Source organism: Monodon monoceros, unplaced genomic scaffold, assembly GCF_005190385.1.
Source record: "Monodon monoceros isolate NGI ecotype Baffin Bay Population unplaced genomic scaffold, NGI_Narwhal_1 Super_Scaffold_22, whole genome shotgun sequence".
In the NCBI taxonomy this organism is placed as follows: domain Eukaryota; kingdom Metazoa; phylum Chordata; class Mammalia; order Artiodactyla; family Monodontidae; genus Monodon; species Monodon monoceros.
The window spans coordinates 102,368,022-102,382,963 of NW_021703779.1; positions in this window are offsets into that span (position 1 = coordinate 102,368,022).

Consider the following 14,942-nt stretch of genomic DNA (forward strand, 5'->3'; position numbering starts at 1 on the left):
TCCAGATAAAACCCTTAGTGTCCTCCTTTTCTCTTTGCCTCACACTATACATCCAAAGTGCCAGAAAATCCTTTCAGTTCTATCCACTAAATAGATCTAGAATTTTTTTAACATCTTTATTGGAGTATAATTGCTTTACAATGGTGTGTTAGTTTCTGCTTTATAACAAGGTGAATCAGTTATACATATGTTCCCATATCTCTTTCCTCTTGTGTCTCCCTCCCTCCCACACTCCCTATCCCACCCCTCTAGGTGGTCACAAAGCACCGAGCTGATCTCCCTGTGCTATGCGGCTGCTTCCCACTAGCTATTTTACGTTTGGTAGCGTATATATGTCCATGCCACTCTCTCACTTTGTCCCAGCTTATAATGACTTCTTGGCACTGACATAGCCATGAGCTTGATTCAAGCAACCATCATCACTTCCTTCGTTTATAATAGCCTCCTAATTGGTCTTCCTGCTTCTGACCTTGACCTCCCGCCATCTATTCTCAACACAAAATCAAAGTAATATTGTTAAACATAAGATCATTTTACTTCTCTGCTCAGAATTGTCCAATGGATTTCCATTTCACTCATGTCACTCAGAGTAAAAGCCAAATTCCTTAGTAAGATTATAAATCCCTACATGATCTGGCTCCATTAGCTCTCTGATTTTGTTTTTCACAACTCTCTTCTTATTCACATTCAGACAGATTGGGATCCTTGCTGTGCCACAAATACCCCCGGCATCCTCTCACTTCATAGCCATTGCACTTGCTGTTCTCTGTGCTGGAATGTTCTTCCCCCAAATATACAGGTACGTGACTAGTGCCCATATTTTCTCCAGATCTTTACTCCAAAGTCATTTTCTTAATGAGGACCACTGTGGTTACTCTATCTAAAATTTGAAACCCCTCTGACAATTTAATTTCCCTTATCATGAACTAGGTTTAATTTTTCCTGCTTAGCACTTACCACTATCTAAAATACTTTTTTATTTTGGCTTATTTATCTTGTGAATTATCTTCCTTCCCCCACTACAATTTCCACAAAGGTATAGTTTTTTTCAAGACTGTATTCCTGTTACCTAGACTTTTGACACATGACACTCAAATATTTGCTAAATGAATTCGGGAAAGGACAGCAGTAGGAATGCTCATGTATGATATGAGGAGATGCTCTTGACCTGAGAGAGAAGTGATATCAGTGTGGGGTTCAATTAAGTCTTCCACTTCTTATCAGGAAATATAAAATACAGTGAGACTTTGTATTTAGGAATCCAGGCAGAAATCAAAAGAAACTGAAGCAATCTGGCCCTCAATATCTCTTTACTGGTAGTAAAATATCTTACTCAAGTTCTGTAGGTAAAAGAAAAAATTGTATTGCAGAAGAGATCCTTCTAGCAGAATGGCAACACCATTCATTGATCATGCTAGTCTTTTCCACTGAACTCAGATAAGGTTTTATTTTTATTTATTTATTTTTAAACATATTTATTGGAGTATAATTGCTTTACAATGTTGTGTTAGTTTCTGCTGTATAACAAAGTGAATCAGCTATATGTATACATATATCCCCATATCCCCTCCCTCTTACCCTCCCTATGCCACCCCTCTAGGTGGTCATAAAGCACTGAGCTAATCTCCCTGTGCTATGCGGCTACTTCCCACTAGCTAGCTATTTTACATTTGGTAGTGTGTATATGTCAATGCTACTCTCTCACTTCGTCCCAGCTTACTCTTCCCCCGCTCCATGTCCTCAAGTCCATTCTCTACACCTGCGTCTTTATTCCTGTCCTGCCCCTAGGTTCTTCAAAACCCTTTTTTTTTTTTTAGATTCCATATATATGTGTTAGCATATGGTATTTGATTTTCTCTTTCTGACTTACTTCACTCTGTATGACAGACTCTAGGTCCATCTACCTCATTACAAATAACTCAATTTCATTTCTTTTTATGGCTGAGTAATATTCCATTGTATACATGTGCCACATCAGGGTGGGTGTATTATTGTTTAACTATACCCTTCTTTAGGACATTCCTTTTTCTGCTAGATAAAAGAAATCTTCAGCAGCATCAATGTTCTTCATTTCATGGCATCAGCACTGACTTCCACTGTCTTAAAAGTTTCCTTGTATCTGCCTCCCTGGCTTAGAATCCTGGCATACTATTTTTGTCTTTCTCCTCCATTAGATAACTTGAACCCATGCAATTTACCCTGCTGCTCATCAGGTGGCCCCAATAATTCTATCCATAGCCTCATAAAACACATACCAATAATTTATACAGAACTCCCTAGCAAGGGACCCACTGCATTCTCCATCCCTTCCAATAATTCAGGGAAGAGGCCAGCCTACTTCAAAGACCTTGGGCACATAGAGTTTAGGGACAAAACCAGGGAACAGTGACTCAAAAGATAGCCACTGCCTATTTCCAATATTGTGCTAGAAACCAGTTCTGTGGTGGAAAAAGAGCCCTGAACTGTATCATTTTCCTATTTCTGATGTGTAAATATAGCCACTATGGCCATTTTCAAGATACCAGTGTGACATCACTGAAAATTGAGAAGTACTAACAGTTGGCTCTCTCTACGCGCAGAATCCATATTTCATTGTTACATTGGAACAGCCTTATAAATTATGACATATTTTTCAACTTTTTTATGCTTTTTATTTCAGTAAAATCCTAGATCAGTGTTTCTCTAACCATGATTTTAATCCTTGGACCACCATCATCTAACTGGTAAGTTTGTTAAAATGTAGAAGTCTAAGTACCATCCCAGACTTAAAGTGTACCTTAGAATCCATACTTTTAACATCTTCCAGGTGATTCTGATGTACACTAAAGTTTGCCATTCACTGTCACAAATGCCCAGTTCCATTTAATCACTATGAAAGCGTATACAACTGTGAACTGAAGCAGCAAAAGCCTAAGGTTCAGTCCTCCCAAATAGTAGATGTATCAGTTACTACTATGTCTCCAAAATGTCTATCTGCATCAAAATTTAATGAAAACATGCAATTATCTACATTATTTCTGATTTAGACTTGAGTTAGAATCAATCTCCCTGTATTAGTTTTCTAAGACTGGATATCTGAAAGAACAGAAATTTATTTTCTGACAGTCCAAGATTGAAACGTCATCAGTGTGGTTTAATACTGAGGCTTCTCTTCTTGATTTGTAGGTGGCTGTCTTTTCCCTTTTTCTTCACATGGGGTCTTCCCTTTGTGCAGGTGTATGTTCTAATCTCCTCTTCTCATAAGGAGACCAGTTATATTGGATTAGAGGCCACCCTAATAACCTTATTTAACCTTAATTACCCCTTTAAAGGTGCTATCTCTAAATACAGTCACATTCTAAAGTACTGGGGGTTATAACTTCAACATGTGAATTGGTGGGGGGACACAATTCACCCCATAAAATTCCTAAATAAGCTAAAAGTAAGAAACAGATACAGGAATTTATACTGAGCCATTAAATGTGACACATAGATTCAAGCCTGGAAATATTTAAGCATCTTCGCTTTAATATATCTGGCATCAACAAGTGTTAGCCTCCCTGTCACAATGAGCCATCAGCTTGCAGAATGTCTCTGGCATGAATCCAAACACACAGACCTTTAGATTTCATGGAACAATTCATTCACTTATAAAGATGAGGACTAATTCATAAACATCTTGTGGAAAGCTGAAGGCAAAATGATATTTATTTTTTAGTTGATCAAAATTTTGCTTCATGATTTTGGGAACTTGGGGGAAAATCTCTCTTTGAAGCAGAATCAGAAACCTGTTCTTTCTCTTGTAATGCTAACTATAATAGGTACAAGTTATACCCTCAACTTATAAGAAATTTTCCAAGAAACAGATGATATTGAAAGCTTTTCATAATTTTTTTTCACATACCTTTAAAATGTGTTGTTCAATTCTAGATGGTTATTCTATTTAAACTGCACCTCTTGCTTGGCTTCATAGCAAACCTAGGGGCAGGACAGGAATAAAGACGCAGATGTAGAGAATGAACTTGAGGACACTTGGAGGGGGAAGGGTAAGCTGGGACAAAGTGAGAGAGTAGCATTGACATATATACACTACCAAATATGTAAATTTTTGATTTATAATAATCACTTGAAAATATGATTCCAAGTAATCTTCAAGAGTGCTTTACCATTCATTTATATCCTCATTCAACATTAAACAAATATTTTGGGGGCAGCTATCTTACATTTTTGTGCTAAGATCTGGAGGGTACAGATGTGACTAAGTCATGCTCTTGTCCTCATGAAGCTCACAGTTTAATGAGAGACCCAAATAATGAAATATGTGCTATGATAAACATAAGATCACAACGTTATAGGGGCAGGGAAGAGAAATTGATTAGCTTTGCCTGAGGGAAGTGGGGAAAGTTTCAGAGAGGGTATTATGTTTTATCTACATCTTAAAAATGTAGAAGTGGGGAGAAAATTCACTCCAATGAGGGCAAATAGTGTGTAAAACACTATGTTACTAGGGAAGTTGCAAATGATTTTATAAGCTAATGGTGAATGATGGAGCCCAAAAATGTAGACTAGATTCACATCATTCAGAACTTTGTACACCGTACTGAGGTGTTTAAATTTTATTCTAGAATCAAAGAAGGGTTTTATCTGTGATGTGTTATGATTAGATTTGTATTCTAGATTCCAAAACTGAGCCCCTGATCTTCCGCAACTCCAAATTTGTTTCTTACAGTCTTTCCCTATCTCGGTTAACTCCATCCTTCCAGATATACAAGGCTAGAATCCTTGAAGTTATGTTTGTATCACTTTTTCTCTCATGCCCCACATCCTGTCAGGAAACCATCTAAGTTCTGTCTTAAAATTATATCCACAATCTGAACACTTCTTACTCTCTTTCACTGCTACCAAGTTCACCATCATGTATTTCCTGGATTATTAAAATAGCCTATTAACTTGTGCCCCTGCTTCCACTTTCCCCCAGCCTTTCACAACCAGATTTGTTCTCAACATAGAAGTCAGAGCAATTGGGTTAAAATATTCAGATTATGTTACTCTTTTGCTCAAATCTGACCACTGACTTCCACAGGGGAGCAAAATTCGCCACCCCAAAATGTGTCTCTTTGGCATGATGATTAATTTAGGCTGATAATTTTTAAGGCCCAAACAACTCAGGAAGAATCTTTGACCTTCCCCCACTAGCTGCCTGAGTGAATGTAGATAGAGGACCTGTTCCAGGAAGGGCTACCACCATAGATAAATAAACTATGAACTAGGTATGGTAAATGGGGATGAACCTAGCAAAGTTTGTTTGTTAAAATTCCTCTCTCTGTCCCATTGTCTCTGCATGGCCCAGCAAACATTTGTTTACCAAACATTTGCTTTTCCATCTCCATGTGAATTGCCTTCCTCCCCTGTGAAGTCCTAAACCATATCCCCCAACATCTTCTTTTGTTTTTAGATGAAGATGGTATTTAGGGTGAGGGTTTCAGCCATGTTGATGAATTATCAGTTTTCCTGGGTCTCTCCCACGTATCCATGTTATTAACCTTTTGTGTGATTTTCTACTGTTAACCTGTCTTATGTCAGCTTAATTCCTAGACCAGCCAGAAGAACTTAGAAGGGTAGAGGAAAACTTCTTCCTCCCTGACACTTCCCATCTTACTTAGAGTAAAAGTCAAAGTCCTTTCAATGAACTGCAAAGTCCTAAACAACCTGGGTCTCTTTTAGTTTTTTAACCTAATTGGTAACTATCCCTCCTCCCCTATTTTCTCTTCCCCATATACATTGGCCTCCTTGCTGTTCCTAGAAAATGCCACACACATTCCCACCTCGGGGCCTTTGCAGTTGCTCTTTCCTCTCCCTGGAATGCTCTTCCCATTGATATCTATGTGAGTTTTTCTCTCACCCCCTTCATTCAAAAATCACTTAAGTAATATAAGCCCTAAACAACTATTTGAAATTTCACTCCATCCTTCAATACTATTGTTCTTTCTTCCGTCTTGAATATTTTCCCCATGGCACTTATCACCTTATGGTAAACTATACCATTTACTTATTTAGATCATTTATTATTTGTTTATTCCCACTAGAGTATGATCTCCATGAGGTCAAAGGTTTTCTTTGTTTGCTTGCTTTTATCTTTGCATATAACATAATTCCTAGAATGGTGCCTGATATAGGAAGAGCTTAATAAATATTGTGGAAAGTTGAATGAGACTCTAGAGAATAGTGTGAATTGAGTAGAAAGAATCAGTGAGAAAAATTTTTGCAGTACTCCACAATGTTTGCATTAATAACCATTTATTGAGCTAAACATCTACCATGTATTCCACATTTTTTCTAGTTTCTTTGAAGAGTAGGAATATATGAGAAATCTCTGTATTATGTGAAATATTAAATTAGTTTCTGCCAAACTGCATGCCTATTACTTCAGGATATCTTACTTCCTGACGCTGCAATCACCATTTTCAAAGCTTCTAATCACATTCAATTTAACTTCCAGTTTTATCACTTTTGTTTCTTTGCTGTATACTCACCTCTGTTGGTCAATTCCCTTTTTGGATTATCCATTTTTATAAAATGTTACATGGGTTTATCATTGGGAGACAGGAGGTGGCACAACTACACATTTTGCTGTCTGTGCATGAAATGAATAACAGATACATAGTGATCAATCAACAAAAAACGTTGAAAGATATGGCATGATTAATGACTGATCATAATGTGCATCTTATTTACATAGTGATCTGTGGGATGAAGAGCTAGCAGCAAAGTTTGCACTTTATGCAATTACTCATAGTTAATATAACACAGTAACAAATTTAAATTGTCATTTAGAGCTGGTGTTATTTAAACTGTGAGTAACCAGAATGTAAGCATATCAGATCCTTGCAAAGCAAGGGCTCTCCAGGTGTATATGTATTTGAATATGCACGTGTGTGTGTGACTGTACGTCAGTATGTGTATTCCATAGAAGCACTATAGACATACATATGGAATATTATGCAATTTTAGTTGTTTTAAATTTTACAAAACGATTGTCGTGCTGTATTAAATTTTGTGAGATTTTTTTTTTTTACCTACATCATATATTACAATTGTATAAAGTACATAAATCTGTTTCCAAGTTCTCTACCCTATTCTACTTTCTTTACCTATACCAAATACCACACATTCTTAATTACAATAGTTTCATATTAAGTTCTGATGTCTGGTAAGGCAAGTGCCCCTTCCTTGTTTTCATAACCCATTATTCTTACTTAGAAATTTTAGGATCATCTTATTAAATTCTAAGGAACAAAGACTGCTGGTATTTTTATTCAAATGCACTGAATATGCAGTTCAATTTTAGGGGAATATGACATGTTTACTATACTAATACTTCTCCTATGTAAGCACAGTATATCTTTCTACCCATAAATCCTAACATTTGGGTTGTTAAAACTATTCTTAAGATCATTTAATAATGTTTCCTTTAGAAATCATACACAGCCTTTTGTTGGATTTTTTCCAGATACTCTATATTCTGTGACATTATTATAAAAGGTATTTTATTATTAATTACATTTTCTACTTATTTTAAAATCAATTTTAGTAACATATATATTTCCAATAAAAGTTGTCATATTTTTTCAAATATATTGGCAAATTGTTGTTCATAACAGATCTTTGATTCTTTTAATAGAGTTATTTGTAGTAAAATGTTGTTTTGTTGTTAATATCATCTAACTATAGTGTCTCAATTATTTGGGGCCAACATTGCCACCATTTTGTCTATTTAAGTATTATTTTAGTTTGTTTGAGATATATTATAGATTACTAAATTAAATATCACATGAAAATTAGCTGAAAAAACTATAGTATTATGTCTGTGCTCTGCTTAGTTCTTTTTTTCTCTTTAACAGCAAAAGTCTCTCTTCTGGAAGTGACTTTTGCTTTTGATTGGGTGACTTATTTATTTATTTACTTATTTATTTATGGTTGTGTTGCATCTTCGTTGCTGCGCATGGGCTTTCTCTAGCTGCGGCAAGCAGGGGCTACTATTCATTGCAGTGTGCGGGCTTCTCATTGTGGTGGCTTCTCTTGTTGTGGAGCATGGGCTCTAGACTCATGAGCTTTAGTAGTTGTGGCACATGGGCTTCAATAGTTGTGGCACGTGGGCTCAGTAGTTGTGGCTTGCGAGCTCTAGAGCACAGGCTCAGTAGTTGTGGTGCACAGGCTTAATTGTTTCGCAGCATGTGGGATCTTCCCGGACCAGGGCTCAAACCTGTGTCCCCTGCAATGGCAGGTGGATTCTTAACCACTGCACCACCAGGGAAGTCCATTTGCTTAGTTTTTAAATGTCTTCCTAAATGTGATATCTTCCTACTAACATTAAGTAATATACATTTAGGACATCTACATTATTACATTTAGGACAAGGTTATCATTAACAGTAGTAGATATACAGTCATTTTTTAAAAAATCTTGCTGACAATTTCAAATATTTTGGATGACTTAAAAGAGCTGATTAGGTCTTTATTATTTTTTATCACATAATTGGCTGATGGAGAGGTTCTGTTAGCCATAGGAAAATTGTCATTTTCTGTGTTTCAGTTATATTTGCATTATTAGTATTATCTTTAGCTTGCAGATATTTTTTTTTCATAATTCATTAACTGCATTGCACTGAAGACAAATGAGAGAGTATCAGTGTCAACTCTCTGCCCTGTAAAGAAGGATGAAGTGCGTTCTAGGCCAAGGGTATATCTGCAAAGTCCCTAGGCTGGAAAAGCACAAAATGTGTTCTATGAAATAAGCAGAAGTCAGTGTGTGGAGAGTTAGGAGAAACCGCTATCAGGAAAGGTGTTAGGAGCAAGTCTTTTCTCCTAGTAAGAATATATTTGTCCTCAGGGATCTCATATTAGTGTTTGGCAAAAGCCTGGAAAGAGAGGATATTTTGATCTACAGCCTTACTAATCATCCCCTTAATAATGCTATGTATATCCCATTCCTTTGCAAAATTTGGGAAACAAGTACATAAATCCTATCTAGCAACTTCTGTAACACAGAATACAAAATTTCTCCTGGTTCCTTTATTCCTTGAGGTGAAAATTAAGATATTAAATGGATGTAATAATGCCTAGTCTGTAGAACAAAACAGGTGGAAATAATTAGCCAAGGTAAGTTTTCCTGCAGGGATCACTACATCATAAGGGACCTAAAATAATCCACCAGAAATTTAAGTCTCCTCCTTTCAAAACTTTCCTCCACAATGACATCTGCAAAGAAGGATTCTGGCATGAGCAATTTCTGGCAGTAGTTAATGTAGATTGAAGTAGCAGAAATAGAAACCATGAAAATTGAATGGAATATAGGTATAATCATCCAGGAAGATGATATTGAAGCTTGTATTAGGCTCAAGGCAATAAGAAAATAGCAAAGAATCAGATTCCTGACAGAATAGTAAACTACCATCAATTGCTGGCTTTATACCATGAACCAAACATAGAAATTCCAAAACCAATCAACAAACAAAACCCCAAAATGCCAGAGGTGTCTTAATAAATCTGTTAAATTAATACCACCTGTGAGAATTCTGTAGCATGATAGAAGTTAACTGTGTCCTAAGTTGGGAACAGGTGGCAGGGAGAGGAGAAGTAGCTTATAATAGTTGAGGCTGGAACCATGGGTAGAAGATAGGAGTTTTGTTTAGTTTTGCTTTTTAATGTCTGTCCTTTTTATCTCTCTCACATATCCTTTGGCAGACAATTAGCTTCCCTGTCATCATTGCAAGAAAGAAAAATAGTCGGTAGGGAGGCAGTATTTCCAATATGGTGGATTAAAAGCTTGATAAATTCTCCCCACAGAAAGCATCAATTAAACTGGATAAAATCATGGGAAATAACCACTGCTGAGCTCTGTAAGTCAACAAAAGCATAAAACAAATTGAGACGTGTTTATGCAAGAAAAAATACTAAAGCTTGGATAAGAACTGTGAGTGGAAATATGTATCATTCTTGCCCAGGCCTTCTCCTATATTCCTCCCATAGCTCAGTTGGCTCAGGAGTTCTACCAAAGCTCTCTATGAGAGCAAAGTTGCTAGCTTTCATGACTTACCGTGACCCCATCAGAAACAATGAATGCCAGAACACAGTGAAATGACATATTCAAAAGGGCTAAAGGAATAAAATTGTCAACCAGATATCTATACAGCAATATATAAAAAGGGTAATACATCCTGAACAAATGGGAGTTTATTGCAAGAATGTTGGGTTGGTTTAACACTCAAATGTAAATCAAAGTAAGTCAACACATTAATAAACAAAAAACCCCGTATAATCATTCTCGATAGATGCAGAAAAAACACTGGACAGAATATAACAGCCATTCCAGACAAAAACTTACAGCAAACTAGGAATAGAAGGGAACTTTCTCAACCTGATAAGCGCCCTTTATGAAAAACTTTCATCTAACCTCATACTTAATGGTGAAAGATAGAATGTTTTCCCCCTAAGATCAGGAATAATACAAGGATACATGCTCTCACCACTTCTATTTAACATTGTAATGGAGGTTCTAGACAGTGCAATCAAGCATGAAAAATAAATAAATGTCATCCAGCTTGCAAAAGAAAAAAAATTGTCTTTATTTGTAGATGACATGGTCACTTATGTAGAAAATCTAATAGAATTTACAGAAAAGCTATTGGAACTAATAAGTGAGCTTAGCAAGACTGAAGGATAAAAGGTCATATACAAAAATTATTTGTTTTTCTATACACTAGCAAAGAACAAGTGGCTATTGAAATTTAAAATATACCATTTACAGTTGCATCAAAAAATAAATATTTGGTGATGACTCAGACAAAAGATGTGAAATACATGTACAAAGAAAAGTGAAAAACATTGTTGAGATAAATTAAAGAATGCCTAAATAAATGGAGATATACACCTTGTTTACAGTTTGGAAGACTCAATATTGTTAAGACGTTAATTCCAAATCTATCTATAGGTTCATCACAATCCCACACAAAATATCAACAGGCTTTTATCGTAAAAAATGGCAAGCTGATTCTAAAATGTATACAGAAATGCAAGGAACTAGAATTGTGAAAAAAGAGTTGTGAAAAAGTTTGAGGAATAACACAACCTCTTTTAAAGACATTATAAAGCTACAGTGACAAATGTAGTGTGATATTTAAATATTGACAAAGGGATCAGTGGAACAGAGTAGAAAGACAGAAAGAGACACATTGAATTAATTTCTGACAAAGATACAAAGACAGTTCAGTGGAAAAAGAGTCATTTCAACAAATGATGCTGGAACAACTGGATAACTATATGCAAAAATAAACTTCTATCCATAACCCACACCATATACAAAAATTAACTAAAAATGAATCACAGATCTAAATATAAAAATTTATAATGTTTTTAGAAAAAAATTTGTGATCTTTAGTTAAGATTTCTTAGACATGATATCTAAAGCACAAGTTATAAAAGACAAATTGATAAATTGGAATTCATTAAAATTTAAAAGTCTTATTCCAGAAAATATACCTATAACAGAACGAAAAACACCCCCAGACTGAGAGAAAATATTTGCGTATCATAGTTAATATGCAGAATATATAAATACCTCTCAAAACTTATTAAGAAAACCACAACTCAATAAATAAAGGGACAAAAGATTAGAACAGATTCTTCTCAAAAGAAGATATCTGGATGACAAAATAAGCACATGATAGTCCTAATGACTATCACTAGTCATTAAGAAATGCAAACTAAAACTACAGTGAGATAACTATAAACACCTATTAAAATAGCTAAAATTGAAAAGACTGACCATACCAACTGTTAGGATGCAGAACAAACAGAACTCTCATATACGGTTCATGGGAAAGTAAATGGCAGCCACCTTGGAAAACATTTAGGGGGTTTCTTAAAAAGTTAAACATATACCTACCATATTATCTAAGCATTCCACTCCAAGGCATTTACATAAGACATATATTCCAAATGAAGCACGTGTCCATATGAAAACCTGTGTGCAAATGCTGATAGCAGCTTTATTTATAATAATCAAATGGGAAACAACCCATATGTTCTTGAATGGATAAAAATGAACAAACAGGTATATGGATAAACATATAATGGAACATATAAAAGATATCATATAAAGGAATAATAGTTCACAATAAAAAGGAATGAACTAGTGATACATGCAACAGTATGGATAAATCACAAAAAATTACACTAAGGAGGCCAGACCAAAAATGGTATAAAATATGATTTCATTTATATAAAATTCTGCAAAATGCAAACTTATCTATAGTGACAGAAAGCATATGAGTGTTTGTCTGAGAAGGTGAGAAATGGGGAAGTGGAGGGGCTAGGAATTGCAAAGGAATCCAAAGAAACTTTCAGGGTTCATGGATAAGTTGACTATCATGATTGTGGTGAAATAAAAAGGGAAGTTTTTATAGATAATAGATGATAGATAGTTAGATAGACAATTTAAACATGTGCAGTTGACCTTATGCCCATTATAATTCAATAAAGTTGTAAAAAATAGTCACAGGAAAATAACACAAACTATATACAAAGGTGACATTCCAGATGTATTCAAGTTCTAATTGTGAAAAGGAAAAGTATAAAAGGGAGCAGAAACATTTTAGAAATGTATATTTTTGTCTTTAAATTAGGATTGACTTCTTCAACAAGATACAAAACAGAGATATCATAAAGCAAAATAGTAATTTATTTGACCACATAAAATTTAAAGATTTCTTTTAGTGAAGAACCCCTTGGAGGAAGTTAATAGATGAAAAACTGGGGAAATTCAGTAACAGAAGGATAGCTGGCAAACCCCCAAACACCTGGAGATTAAACAACACACTTAGAAATAGCATGTGGGTCAAAGAAGGAATCTCAAGACAAATTTTAAAATATTTTGAACTAAATGAAATTAAAAAACACAACATACCAAAGTTTGTTAGATGCAGCAAAAGCAGTGCTTAGTGGGAAATTTTTAGCATTAAATGCATGTATTAGAAAATAAGAAAGATCGGAAATCACTCATCTAATCTTCCACTTTAGGATAACTAAAAAAAGAAGAGCAAATTAAATCCAACTCCTAGCTAATGCAATAAAAAAAAGGAAAGGAAATAAGAGATATCCTAATTGTAAAGGAAGAAATAAAACTGTCTTTGTTTACAGATGACATGATAGTCTATGTGGAATATCTAAGAGAACAGACAAAAAAAAACTACTAGAACAAGAAACCTTATGCAGGTTACATGACACAAGGTTAATATACAACAGTCAATTGCTTTCCTTTATACCAGCAGTGAACAACTGGAATTTGAAATTTAAAAAATAATACCATTTATGTTAGCATCCAAAAAAATTAAATACTTAAGTATAAGTCTAAAACATATATATGACCTATATTAGGAAAACTATAAAACTCTAATGAAAGAATCAAAGAACTATAAAAACAGAGAAATATTCTATGTTCATGGATAAGAAGACTCAATATTATCAAGATATCCATTCTTTTCACCTTGGTATACAGATTCAATGCAATCCCAATGAAAATAACAGCTAGTTATATTTTGGATACTGACAAACTGATTCTAAAGTTTACATGGAATGGCAGAAGACCCAGAATAGCCAATACAATATTGAAGGAGAAAAACAAAGTTGGAAGAATGACACTACCTGACTTCAAGGCTTACTATAAAGCTGCAGTAATCAAGACATGGCAGACTCACAGATATAGAAAACAAAGTTGAGGTTACCAAAGAGGAGAGAGAAGGGGACAAATCAGGGATATAGGATTAACAGATGCAAACTACTATACATAAAATATATACACAACAAGGATTTACTGTAAAGCACAGAGAATTATACCCAATATCTTGTAATAACCTATAACAGAGTATACTCTCCAAAAATACTGAAACACTATGCTGTACAGCTGAAACTAACACAATATTGTAAATCAACTATATTTCAGTTTAAAAAAAAGACAGTGTGGTATTGGTGAAAGAATAGACATATAGATCAATGCACAGAATAGAGCCCAGAAACAGACCCATATAAATATAGTCAATTGATCTCGAGAAAGGAGCAAAGGCATTACACTGGAGAAAAGACAGTCTTTTCAATAAATGATGCTGAAATAACTAGACAGCCACATGCAAAAAAGGAATCTAGACGTAGACTTTACATCTTTCACAAATATTAACTCAAAATGGATAACAGACCTAAATGTAAAATGCAAAACTGTAAAATTTCTAGAATATAACATAGGAGAAACTCTAGATGACCTTAGATTTGATGATGACTTTTACATACAACACCAAGTTATACTCTATGAACAACTGATAAGCTGGACTATTGAAATTTAAAATTTCTGCTCTACAGCCGCAAGGCACAGGGATATTAGCTCGGTGCTTTATGACAGCCTGGAGGGGTGGGATAGGGAGAGTGGGAGGGAGGGAGACGCAAGAGGGAAGACATATGGGAACATATGTATATGTATAACTGATTCACTTTGTTATAAAGCAGAAACTAACACACCATTGTAAAGCAAGTATACCCCAATAAAGATGTTTAAAAAAATAAAATAAAATAAAATAGAAAAAAAAAGATTTCAGTGTAAAAATTTCTCCCATAAAAAGAAGAGAAATGATGCAATTACAAGGTATTTCTGGAATAAACCTCACTCTTGCTTGATTTGAAAGTGTTTTAGTTGTACAAAGACACTAAATTGTCATAGGCACAAAGGAAACAATAGTCATTAAACAAATATTATTATTTAAAAAAAAATTTCTGCTCTATAAAAGACACTGTCAAGAGAATGAAAAGTTCGTTCACAGACTGGGAGGAAATAGTTGCAAAGATACATTGACAAAGGACTTATCTAAAATACAGAAAGAACTCTTAAAACTCGATGATAAGAAAACCTGGTTAATAAAT